Source organism: Diabrotica undecimpunctata, chromosome 1 (genome assembly GCF_040954645.1).
Source record: "Diabrotica undecimpunctata isolate CICGRU chromosome 1, icDiaUnde3, whole genome shotgun sequence".
In the NCBI taxonomy this organism is placed as follows: Eukaryota; Metazoa; Arthropoda; class Insecta; order Coleoptera; family Chrysomelidae; genus Diabrotica; species Diabrotica undecimpunctata.
The window spans coordinates 160098502-160112461 of record NC_092803.1 but is presented as its reverse complement, the minus strand read 5'-3'; the positions used below and the strand labels follow the sequence as shown (position 1 = coordinate 160112461).

The following is a 13960-nucleotide window of genomic DNA, read 5'->3' as shown; positions in this document are numbered from 1 at the left end:
TCGCCCATGTAGATGGAATAGGTGAAAACAGCATACCAAAAATAGTGATAAAATACCACTCACGACAAAGGCGTTGGATTGGATGCCATTGAAAAAGATAAGCAGTTAGATAAAGCATAAGGCCTAATCCATGAAGACGAAGATACCGACGTCATTAATTGTTTTAAACGTTGTAACAATATTGCGTTTGTTACTCTTTTTAGATAATTTGCTTAAAATATTTTTAAGGGTAATATTTGTATACGGCTGATAATATTTCTCTTAAATTTTTATGAGATATCTTTTTCTAGTTAAGATGTGACATATCATACGAACTTAAACGTGACATAGAAAATAAGCTAGCAACGATCAAATAGAATATTTGACACAATCGGAAGAACGTTACGTAATAACTTTCACCAATATGCGAAATGTGCTACTGGTTAAAAACAAAAGCTTTACAATTGCAAGCAACACAACATAGCTACATGAAATATCCGTGGCTTTTGCAACCAGATGAGCAATTCTGGAGAAGGAATTGAAACTAATCAATATTTTTGTGGCCGTTCTCCCTGAGCTTTACTTTCGGAACGAAAGGGGCACGACAAAACTAATTTAGGAAATTTTAAGTATTTTGCGGCAATAATAACAAACGTGTTATTGGTGTTAGCTTTTGGATTTCAAGAGAGACTAAGCGTTATGACTTTGTTTAGAATTCAAGGATAGGGCTTGAAGTGAATTGAAATCGTCAGTCTGTGTATTGCCGCTCTCCTCGGGGTTATGTGGTAGCTACAAAGAAGTAATTTGCCAAAAGGATCTTCTGCCTTTTGGTTGCCGGTTGGACCAAGCCTGCTACTATGTGTAAGTTCCATTGGATCAAACGGTCCTTTTCAGATTATTGGCCTTTTGTCTTTCGGTGTAAACGCGTCGAGAATAGTTGTGGCTATGTTCTCATCTAGAATTAGGTATCGTTGTGCAATGAGATTGGGAAACCACAAAAAACCAATCTCCCCATGTTCTTGTGGTTTAAATTGCGACTCTTATTTAATGTACGAGGTGCTCACTGTTTTGTGTTTGATGTATGTGGGTATTGTAAGGTTATTGGTTGTGTGTTGTAGATTTGTTTCTTGTTTTGGTGTTTGCATGTGTGCAACAGAATAAGAGAACCCTGTATATATGTATATATATATATATATATATATATATATATATATATATATATATAATATATATATATATATATATATATATATATATATATATAATATATATATATATATATATATATATATATATATATATATATATATGTTTATTGGTTTGTGAGCTTGTGTGGTTGGTAAAGTGAATGTGTGTATAAATAATAAGAGTATGTATGAATGAAAGAGTGTAGTGTGTTTGTGTGTTTATGTGCTGAGTTGAGTAAAGGTTTAGTTTACGAAGTTGTTATAACAGGAAGTAGATATGGCATATCCATACAATTAATTGAACATTTGGTTTAAATAACGGATTGTGTCACTCTTCTTTTCAAGGAAGACAATAAATGGATCACGGGTAATAATATTAGGTAATATAAGTAATAATTAAGTAATATTATTATTAATCGATGATTTTTTGGGGCATTCGTTGCTGAGCATTTCGAACAGTATTTTATTTTTGATCTTGACATATCACAATTCAGTCATTCTTCTTTGATCTTAATACCATTCGTAAGTGCATTAGCGAATTCAGTTTCAGAATTTGTAAAAATTTTAACGAAAGAGGTGGTTGATTTCTGGAGCGGGCAATTATATAATGAATATATAATTATTTTGGTGAATATGATTTTGTTTTCGGATAAGGTTATCCTCAATATTTTTTTGTGCTAGATTTGCAGTTTTTCAATGATTTAGAGTGTGTTTCTAATTAATTGGGCCTTTAGATTTGGGTTTGTACCCTGTGTACCCTTTTGTTTCAAAATCTCTGTCTACTTATATACTGGGCTATCGAGCTATAAGTTATCGTATCACTTCCAACGTGGCAGATCTCCACAGCGATGAGCGGATATTGTGAAAAATATTTCCAACAAACAGTATACTGAGGCAGTACATTTAACAGATGACCGCGACCAGTTGAAAGATATCATTAATCAAATTATCCGCGCTCCCGAAGCTCAATGTTAATGACTATAATGATGAGGCAATAAATGTAGAAAATATACCCAATTTAGCTTTTATGAAATAATGGCGCTACTAACACTTCTGCATGATTGCAAAGCGTGGGTAACACAGAAAGACATGTCATTAATGCAGGCAGTAAAAATAAAATTTCCTAACAAGCGTAAATGTATACGTAAAAAGTGAGATAAGATATTTCTCTTAAATTTGTAGACTAAGGAAATTAATTTGGTACTCACATAAATTCAAATAAATATTTATTTGGAAACATTGTTTTAAACACAAGTAATTTTTTTCAACTTAATTTCACAATTTAGTTTATCAGAAATAGGAACTAACTTCTTCCTCAAATAATAAATTATTAATTGTTTTCAAATATATACTAAAATAAACTAATGTTTTTGGGGCTTTTAGGCAAAACTCAATTTTTCCTAAAACCTCTAGTGCATCGTGCCTCTAATAGTTTATAAATCATGATCTAATGTTAAAATCACTGTGTTTTACCACACAAACCTGCACATATTGGGCGCATGTGCCTACCTGCATTTTTGCCCGAAGCCCACAGCGGCAACTTCTGCAGTTTACCGCTCGTTTTCTTCCTGGCAACTCCAAATCGGCGTCGGGAAAGCTCAGCGCGCGCGCTTTTGTCGAACACTTTAAAACTTTTACCGCTCGGAAAGTATTTTTAAGGAAAATTGTGTATTTTGTGAAAATAATTGGATAATAGGGGTAAGTTAAGTTTACATTTATGTCGATAGTATTAAGTAACAATTTCGTAAGGTGTACATATCTTTTGGTAACCAACCATTTCAAATTCCAAAAAATTCGCAATTGGTTATTTTGGAGCTTTTTATGGTAATGTTTTTTAAATTTGTTGTTCAAAGGTATTCTAATAGTTAGGTCTAAAGTCTAAAGTTTTTAAATAAATTAAAAAACTAAACTCAGTATGGTACATTAATCATTTTTTTATTCCCCCGTTTTTGAGAAGCACAATTAAGAAAACAAGTAGTGTATTAAAAAAAATAATAAGGGTAGTTCATAATAAAGATAGTAGTTAACTACTTCTAATTAATATTTTATTATTTATTCAATACCAAAGATATGTTATAAAGCAAAGAAACAGAATAATTACTTTTCATTTTAAAAGGCTTTTTAAAATTACCAATAGAAAGCGAAGAGCATTTTAACAAACGAGAATAATTATCCTACTGATGCTTTGTGTAAGTGCTTTGTTGTATTTACATGAGCATTTGAGATATTTCACATATGTAAGCTTGCATTGGAAAGTAATTAGCGTACAGTTCAATTGTAGGATGTAAGTATAGTGCTGAAATAAACAGATGGTAAAAAGAAAAAAATCAAAAAAAACCTCTAATTAATGTTAAATGAAACAGAATACAGTAGGATCTGGTTACCCAGAAATAAATTGTGTGTATTTTTCAAATAAGACACATATAAAATCAGAATTTGGTGTTAATATTAAGAATAAATCAAATATAAGACCCAATAGTTATGATGTTGGGATAGTATCATGCGGAATTTTTTTGTGGCTCTTTCTCATGATTTACTGTGGGAACACCCAAACTTCCGTTTGTCGTTCCAGGAACAACTTAAAATATTAACAATATCATTTTAAAGTAATTTACTTTAAAATCCATAATATATGTCTGAATTGTCGATATAAATAAGTCTTCTTCTCCTTATGACTCCGTCATGTAGACATGACTCTGTCTGTTTTCTAATGTGCCTTCAGTAAGTTGTCGTTTTATCTTTTTCGTCGTCTTTCTTCTTCAGTAAGTTGTCGTTTTATCTTTTTCGTCGTATTTCTTCTAATCTTCTTTCTATTGGGGAACCGTCTTTTACCATCTTTTCTACTCTATTTTGTTGTCATTCAGCTTATATGATCGTTTTATTTTACTTTTCTATTCCTTACCCAGAGCTTGATGTTCTTCCCCTGGCATCAACGTCGTATATCTGTACTTCTAGCTCGGTGCCATAGTATTTTGCCATCAATTTTTCTAAGTGTTTTTATTTCTACTGTTACTAACATTATTTGTGTTCTTTCTGTGTTTTGGTTTGATGACTGCTTTGATAATTCTGCCTTTCATTTGTTTCCCAAAATTTTGTTTCTCCATATTGTTTCATTCAGGCAAGCTGCGGCTCTGTTTGCTCTATTCACTTTACCTTCCACTTATGTTTCCATCTTTCTGTAGCTAGATCATGGGATGCTTAGATATTTTAAATACATCACTTATCTGACCTTTCAGCTTAAATTTACATCTTAGTAAATTTGCTGTTAAATAACCATGCATTTTGTATTTTTTAACATTTAATTAAATTCACATGTTAAATTTTCTGGCAGTTATACTAAATTGGTGTAGTATACGTTTTAAACTATCTTCACTTTGAGAGTAGTATTGGCTCGTCTCCATAGCAGATTATTTAAATATGTTTTTCTTTCATTTGGTATAATTTTTTTAGATCTTACTTTTTTTATTTTATCCATAATAAGGTTAAACAATAAAGGACTCAGGGAATCTCCCTGTTTTATCCCATTGCTAGCTTCATACGGTCACTTAGTTCTTCTACTTTTACTATTATTGGTAGATATTTTTGATCGTTTTGATTATTCATAGAAGTTCGCGTACAATAATTAAATAACGTCCTTTAATGAGACTCAGTCCAATGCAGTCTTGATTAGAAACATATGCTGATATGTGGGGATCTGCCGGTTTGTTCTATTCTAATGATTTCTTTTGCACTTGCCTCATTATAAATATAGCGTCAGTGCATTATCTTCCCGACCCAAAACCTTGTTGTTCTGCTAGTGTTATAATTTCACTAATAACATTAGTGTTGTGTTTAATAAATTAATTTCTCTTGGTATTTGTCTCCAGTTTTAAAGAGAGATATTAGCATACTTGATCTTTATTTTTCTGGAATTTTGTTTTGTTCTATTATTTTTTGTATTAGTTTTAATAGTTGTCTGGTCAGATCTGGTCAACCGTACTTTAGAAGTTAGTTCGGTATTCTGTCTACTTCTGGCGATTTTCTATTTTTCAATTTACCTAATGCTTCCTTTACCTCTTCCTCCTCAATATTTATTTTTTTTGTCATCACCTTTGATGAATGGGTCGGATTAAGTTATTAAAAAATTTTCTACCAAGTAACAAAAACAAAATTTGTTTAAAATATGTTTTGTATTTTGAGAACTATTTTCGAAGTTAAAATCGAAACGTCAAATAAATTTTTTAAAGCAAAATTATGCTCATTACCAACAAAAATTAAAGTATTGCTGTACTTGTTTTGTTCTGACAAAAGATCTTGAATTTTCATTGAAGTCGATTTTTTTTATCGTATTTAGTGAAATGTAAGTAGATATTTGTGTAGGAAATATTTTTGTTTTCAAATACTCGAAATGCAGTAATTTACATTTTGAAATTAAAATCTGTTAAAATCCCTACGGAGGTTGGCAATCATAATAGCTATTTTTATTTTTAAACTTGCTGCTCTAAACAAATCAATCGATCTGCATTGAAACCAATCATGTATATTCTTTAACCAAGAATTCTCTCTTCGGCTAACAGATCTTCTTCCTTGAATCTTTCCCTGTAATATGAGTTTTAAAATTCATATTTTGGTCCCCTTATCACATGGCATAGGTATTCCAGTTTTGTGTTTAGTATAGTGGTGATAATTTCTGTTTCTTTACCAACCCTCTTCACTACTTGTTTATTTGTAATTCTATCAACATTTCTACAATTTCTTTTATCAATTCTATCAACAATTTAATCAACAATTCTCTAACATAACCTCCACTAATGGACTAAAAACACATGGGACAGTTTTAAGGGACCATTTGACCCAGCATGAATCACATATAAATCAATACTAAAATATGTAATAACAACTTTAGAAACTATGCCGTCAATTTTCATCTGGGGAATTTTGGTCAAATATATTTATACGGCATTTATAACTTATTTAGGTAATACAAAAATAATTGCCTGCAACCTAATGCCGTACAAAAATATTGGTACCAGTAGCAGGGACAGTAATATTTGATTTTCGGAAAATTTTGACCCCTTTTTGACAATTTTATACAATATAGCATTTATACACATAGTTTCGGATCATTATTGAGATTACTTTTTTTGTAGTGCTGTATATATCTGCTGGTACAGAGGTGAAAAATCTAGGGCGCAACCTAGATTTTAACCCCCATTCGTGGGGGTCCATTCCCTCATTCGTCCAAATATTCGTGGTATTTTATTCCGTTACAGTCACAACACAATGTTGGTGACTCTTTTGTTTACTATTTTCATTATCTTAGAATTAATAAAAACTTTAACAATGCATGGACTACGGAAAAAATTAATGATTCGAGAAATCTGTCAACAAAAATTAAAGACCACGAATTGAGTAAGTGTCATATTATTGCATGTATCGCTTATAAAATAAGAAAAAATAACAGAGATATCAAAATGCTTTTTTATGACAAAAAAGAAAAACTGATTAAAGTAATAAAGACAATTTTTGATGTTATCATAACAATATCAACCTGTAATCTAGCTCTCAGAGGGGCATCGATTTAAAAGCATAAAAAATGTTCAAAGTGAGACAGGAAATGATCTCCTTTCTAGATACGACCCTATTTTAAAAAATTACCCGAAATACAAAGACATTAGGGTAAAATACTTACGCTCATCAATTCAAAACGAACTTATTTATTTGATATCTCATCAGATTTTGAGTAAAATATTGACCGATGTTCAACAGTCTCCATTTTTTCTCTTATTTGAGATACTTCATAATACATTTCAAAAATTGATCAGTTATCAATAATTTTAAGGTAGGTTTTATACAAACCAGACCCAAATCAGCTTGGGATAATGGAATTCTTTTTAGGCTTTGTGCAAGTACTAGACCAGTCAGTCGAAGGCCTAGAGGAGCTTCTAAATAAATTTATAGAAGAAAAAAAAATAACTCTTGATAAGTGCCGAGGTCATGGATATGATGGCGCTTGTGTCATTAGTGGAATTTTCACAGGACTGCAGACCAGAATAAAATCAAAGTCTCGTAACGCTGAATATCTTCATTGTGCTAGTCACAATTGAAATTTGATACTAGGAGGTCGTCGATGTACGACGCTTTGATATCAATTAGTGTAAATTTTGTAGCACTGCTGAAGTGTCTAACAAAAATAATTTTGACTTCAAACAAGAACAATAAAGTTGCAGAAGCAAATGGTCTTATGAAGCAAATATCTTCATTTAGTTTTCTTTTGATGTTAGTGTTTTAAAGTCTCATTTTAGAAAGAATCCAGATTACATTGAAAACATTGATTCCTTAATGACCAAACTCAAAATAAAAGTATAGAATTTTTATTAATCAATTATTTATCAATAATTTTCGTGTGATCACGAAGGCTGTTTGCTAAACCATACTTTACATAAATATTAATATTTCAGGATTTATATACAACGTGCCACAAAAAAAATTTATCATAAATTATACCACCTCAAACCCCAACTTTTTTGTAGTTTGATATTGTAGTATGGCTTTTAATCCATGCCAACTGTTTTGCCTTCTTGAAGCTCTTTTTTCTTATTTACTATAATTAACTCAATGCAGCTGTGTATATATTCATGACGCAACTTAAATTAAACATTTTACTGTTTTTATTATTGCTATCCCAGTATGCACATCTCACACCTTCAATATTTCCGAGTTTTCTTTTTTATCCAATATTTTTCTGTTAAGTCTGCTAAGAACAGCTGATGTATTTTGAATATTAAACTTGACTTTTTGTACAATTTAAAAGTCAATTTTTAATGCTGAAAAGTTTGTTTTTGTCTTATAGCTATTGGCATTTCACAACATTTAACTTATAGATTACTAATCGGTGAACTTCTTAGGGCTCCTGTTCACAATCTAAGACATTTATTAACGATTTTATCTATTTTGTTTAAATGACACTGTAATACGTCACTGTATAATATTGTTTCATAGTCGAATATAGATTTTATGTTATTTTTAAATAATAACAAGGAAATATTTGGATCTGCTCCCCATTGTAAGTGTGATACGAATCGAAGAAGGTATATTCCCTTTTCTGTTTTTAACTACACTGACTATATTATGTTCTTTCCAGAGAAGCTTTCTATCAAGAGTAATACCCAAATATTAAACATAACTTTAAACTATGTAGATAAGAGAGATTGATTATTAAGATATAGTTGGGTATTTCTATTCGTTTTCTTGTAAAAATACATAATTTAGTTTTTGAATCAGAGATATTTAGTCCATTGTTGCGGATGAAAAAGGGAGAAAGCCTGCGATGGTCAAGCCAATGTTACAAATAATGTAATAGTAAGGCCAAAAGGTACTTGTTGCAAATAAAAAGGGAAAAAAACAAAGTGTTAATCTTTTAAGTGGAAATTATGTGTAATGAAGATAAACTGAAGTGAATAAAAATATTAATGGTTAAAATAAATTATCAAACAACAGGGAATGTAATCAATACAAAAGAAAATATTAAGCTACTTTAAACACTACAAGAGAATCGGCTTAGTTCAAGGGAATGAGAGTTGTGCTCAGAGAGGAGGTCGGCACGTTTGCTTGCCTATAGTAACTTAAGATAGTTAGATCAATCCTAAGATGATCTGGAGATGGGCGCCGGGGTAAATTTTAAAAATCACTCCAATTTGGGGATATATAGTTATATACTAACTGAAATAAACGATTATGGGAAACAGATTAAAATCTGAAATGCTTTATACACTATATTATAATCTTAATCTACTTATGTACCAACCCTATATTTATATAGGTACACTAAAATAATTACTGAAATATATTCTCCAAAATATATTTACAAAGAACAGTTACCTAAAACTAGGACCCAAAAATATAAATATATACAAAAAAAATTGATCTGCATAGTCCTCTAACAATGAGGTAAAAGGGTATGTTAAAACTGTTTGAATAACTGGCATGGAGTAAATAGTAATTAAAATATTACAGAAAAATAAAATAATTATACCAGTTTAAAAAAGTATGACAAGGCAGTAAGAAAAGGCAGTTTGAAAGTATGACAATATTCAGTTAAGCAATTGGAACAATACTACATCAATTTGATATTATGAAGGTACATACAACTGATCATAAAATTGTATTATATATCCTGACAACTTATTATAAGTGTTATATAAAATATTAATAAATAAACAAATTCAAAGTAAATAGGGAATAAAATTAACATAAGTAAAAGGATTCAGCAAGTTGAGGGTACTACCCAGGGATTGTGCACAAACCTGTTTTGGTAACCCACTTAGGGTCAGTGGCAGCTTTTGGGGGTAGGCAGGATAGGCCGGGCCTACCCAATAATTTTAAGAGCTTTAAAATTGAAAAACATATATTCAAAAATTATGTTAATGTATATAAATAACTTTTAAATGTACTAAATCACTCAATACATTAGCGTCCGTTAAAACAACTATGTTATTATATTACCACATGAAGCATCGAATCGTATTCAGGCATTTTAAATATCAATAATAGGCCCGATCGGAACTGGCTGACCCAGCTCACATAAGATCCCCGTACAAAAAGCGTTTGAAGTTAAGCAGCTTGCCGGACAACGATTTATATTGTCGTGTTTATGCTTGCTGTTTAGGCACCAGACGATCGGGCCTAAGCCGACCATCGTTATCACTTGCAACATAATTATCGAATTATAATATAAATTTTCTTTTAAATTATGATAAAAAAATATGTAACATAATCTATAATTGTAACATATTTTTAAACAAACAACACAATTGCAAACAAGTGCACGGTTGCCCAAATAAATTTTAAAAAATTCGTAAAATTAAAAAAAAAAGATTCCCACTCTCACACAAAAAAAATATGCATTAGACACACTGGCGACTACAGAAATTTTTTTGGAGAGGTCATAGATCTTGAAGGTGATTACGTTTCTCTGATGTAAGGTCACCTTTAATCTTATCACCAATAGGATAAGTGGATTTTCAAATATTTTTAAGGGGGGGTCATGACCCACCCCATGACTCCTCCCTCTGGATCCGCCACTGATTACACATAGCTATATGTAATTTGCTGGCTTAGCCTACCCAAAATTTTACCACACCAGCCAGTGTTATATAAAATATTATTAAATAAACAAATTCAAAGTAAATAGGGAATAAAATTAACATAAGTAAAAGGATTCAGCAAGTTGAGGGTATTACCCAGGGATTGTGCACAAACCTGTTTTGGTAACCCACTTAGGCTTAAGGCCAAGATCCAAGTATCCAAGATATATATGTATATATTATAAAAAAATTGAAATTTAAATTACTAATAGATTTAAAAAAAGAAAATAAATGTCCTTAGTAGCCTTATTGCTGGTAAGGGGGTTCCCTAATCTGCTGTCTAATGTCCACATAGTGGATCGGCTCTAAGATCAGCCACTGTTTATATTCCTTGTAACAGCTTTTAAGGTCTGACAGACCAACCAGAAATTCAAACTAAAATTCTTTCCCAAATCCATGTTTCTTCCCAAATTAAAATTAATCCTCTTCCCCACATCAAAAATTAAATGATAATTCAAGTTCTGGAGGTTGGAGCCGGCTGGCAGAATCTTTTGGAAGTTTTATTTTTCATAAAATAAAATAACTTCGACTTCACATAAACTAAATAACTTCTTTTAACTTCTTGTAACTAAAAACTCATTCGATTCCCAAAAAAAAATAACAAAAATAACTTAACTCTCTTCCTTCATAAGATTCTGCCCGCGGAAATTAAACTCCACAACATCTCTTCAGGAAGTTCTGTTCCAAAAATGGACAGAATTCCCTTCAAGAAGGTTAGGTTTCTTCCTCTCCAATGACAAGGGAATCAATTATATTATCAATCGATACATGGATGTTCGAAAGTCATAAAATGAAATATAAAAGATAGTATTGTGGGTTGCATATTCCAACGGAGGCAAATTAGTAGCTATTGTAGGGATTCGGTTTGCTATCGTTCAAAATGTTAGAATATTAACGATCGTATCGTTACACCATGTAAGTTACTCCATGTTTTAATATGTTTGGCTCTGTTTTTATTAGATTTGACTACATTTTCTATTTTAATGAAATTAATTAATTAAAATTTATTACCAAGCTGACTTTGTAATTTAGTTGGTTGTAAAATTTTTCTGTGCGCTTCCATTATTTCCTATACTAATTAATAGTTTTTGTTTCTAGATTGTATATTATTGGAAGTTCTTTCTTGTTCTTTACTTGATATTAAATAATATTTTCTATATTTATTATTAGCTTCGTAATATGTTACATTTTCAGTATTCAATATTACATAATTTTACTTTAACTTTACATAATAGACAAAGTACATTTTTCGGACAAGAAAAATTTGATTTATTATGTTCATGATTTCACATTTATCTTTTCCTCTACATTGAGCACTAATATGCCCAAATCTCCAGCACTTATAAGTTTTTCACACACACATTTTATGATTCTGGGTGTGTATTTTTAACCTCGTATCTCATTTATTCTATTACTACGTTTGTAGGTATAGACTGAACTTTAAAAGTTACTATTGCAGTTCCTGTTTTTATGTAGATAGTAGATCCATATGTATATGCCTCGTACTGTTTGCTTTTTAGATTTTCAGACTCAATTAATAAGTTATTACTAGCAAAACTATTGAGTCCTACCTTAATTTTATTTCGACCAACTTCCTTAATTTGTACGATATTACTCGTATTTTCAATTTCAGGTATTGAACATAAAATTAATTGGGGCGTGCCCATCATGTGTAATTAGCAGATATTACCATTTTAATTTTCTGTATGTACTATATACGGTGCATTATCTTCTAATTTATATCTATTTTTTAATTGTAATTTGATTACTGTATTTAAATCTGGATTACCTAATCTATTTATTTTATTTAAATTTGTCAAAGTTGCATCGTTATTAAAATCAAATTGGTTACATACCTTGTTAGTGCTAGCTGTTTAGCTTTTTTCGTTTGTTACCTTATCACTTACCCTAATATTGTTAATTAATTATAATGAAACAACTTTTAAAATTGATTTTTTTTTGGGAGAACTTTGAAATATCCTCCTTGTGATTTGACGTTTATTTGACAGTGTCAATAAAAATATTCAAAATGTATGTTAATAGCTTAATTAAAGCATATCATTTTTTTCCCATAGCTAATGTTAAAGTGTTGCTATAACAACTGTTTTGAGTAGATAAAGTATCACTTTAACCGCAAGGGTAGATAAAGTGACACTTTAACAGCAAGAGCAGATAAAATGTTTTAACTTTTTTTTATTTAATAAAATTTACAAATTCAAACACATTAAGGATTAAAAACAACTGAAATTTTACAATTAACATTATTAGAAATATCTATTTTTGGAGCATCACAACTTGTACTCGTTTGCTTAAACACTTGATTCGAGGTACTGAATTGATTTTCTGGTCCGCCAAGTATACACTTGGATACAGCAATATTATTGCTTATTGACTCTTCAATGTAAGATTCTGCAACAGATGACGATTTCCATCCACCTAAACGTTTAACTTTTAATAGATCAGCTCCAGAATTTGCGAACATAGTAGCTGAAGAACGACGTAAACAATACCCCGTGTACATTTCTGAATTTGCAAGTTTCAAAAAATCTGTAATCGTCTTGGGGATATTATATATAGTGTTAATCCTCACCGGTTGAGTAGTGCACTTTTGCTGTCGGTAATTTACAAAAAACTTACTGTGAGGTACGTTTTTGGGGCGCAAGGCAATATACTTTCTCACAATTTCCAAGAAACTCAGTCCATTTTTCTTGTCAGTAATACAAAACGACCTTTCCTGCTTGGTTTTAGTATCAAATAATGAAACGATTATCACTGATTTTCTGTCGTCCACGTTAAATACTTCTAACGTACAATTCATCGGACTTAGTCGCTCCATGCACACCAAAAATAGCAACAACCTTCATCAACAAATAGACGTCATCAGGAGCTTCTGTCAGAAATTTTATAATGTCATCTGACTCCAGGATTTTGGACTTTTTAGCTTTATATCCTCTACTCAGGTTTTTTTAGTAAGGTGGTTAACTTGCTGAATTTAGAAATGTCACAATTTTCATTTACCAACAACGTACCTTTCAGCATCGAATAATACGACCATAATGACGATGGCATCGCTTTCTTCGACTTTTCAGAAAAATACGCCAGAAGTATTTTTTCACTCACGCCATTGATATTCTTAATGCTTTTTCACTTTTTAAAAGACTGGTATTCTTTCTCATAAATCATCCTAGATTTTTGTGGCAACAATAAACTTTCTGCTTCCAACGCTGCATTTTCTACATCTGATGGCAGGTTTTCCTTTTCTTGTGTCAATTCTTTTCCGTCCATTTCGTATTTATTCACTTTGTACACAAAACGCAACAATATTCTCCGCAAAAACCAAAACATAACATTTGTTTGACATTTGTTGACAGAGTAATTCATATCCCTAGCAACGGAGCAACACAATTGCGATTTTTGTGCTAAAAATTACAATTTTCTTTAAAATTCTGTTTTTCACCTGAACTTGAAGTCTTGCTATAGAAAAAAATGTTGTATTGCACACGACGATAAAATCGCATTATCTTCTCGAGCATAATTAGCGTCTCGACTGACGTCTCGACGCTAAAAAACGCTCTCGAAGATAAAGTTCAATTTTATCGTCTTGTACAATAAATAACTATTATTTAATTTTTCTAATATATTTATATATTTTTTACACACAAAATCTTT

The 13960-nt window shown here is 30.9% G+C and overlaps 1 protein-coding gene across 2 annotated transcripts in view; it reads left to right on the top strand.

Moving 5' to 3' along the window:
• Positions 1–2728: 2728 nt before the first annotated feature.
• LOC140432437 (uncharacterized) overlaps positions 2729–13960 on the top strand; it is a 390948-nt gene continuing 379716 nt past the window's right edge. For both annotated transcript variants that reach the window (XM_072520340.1, XM_072520341.1), the window contains exon 1: positions 2729–2864. The gene's annotated coding sequence lies outside the window, so the exon portion shown is untranslated. The remainder of the gene's footprint in view (positions 2865–13960) is intronic.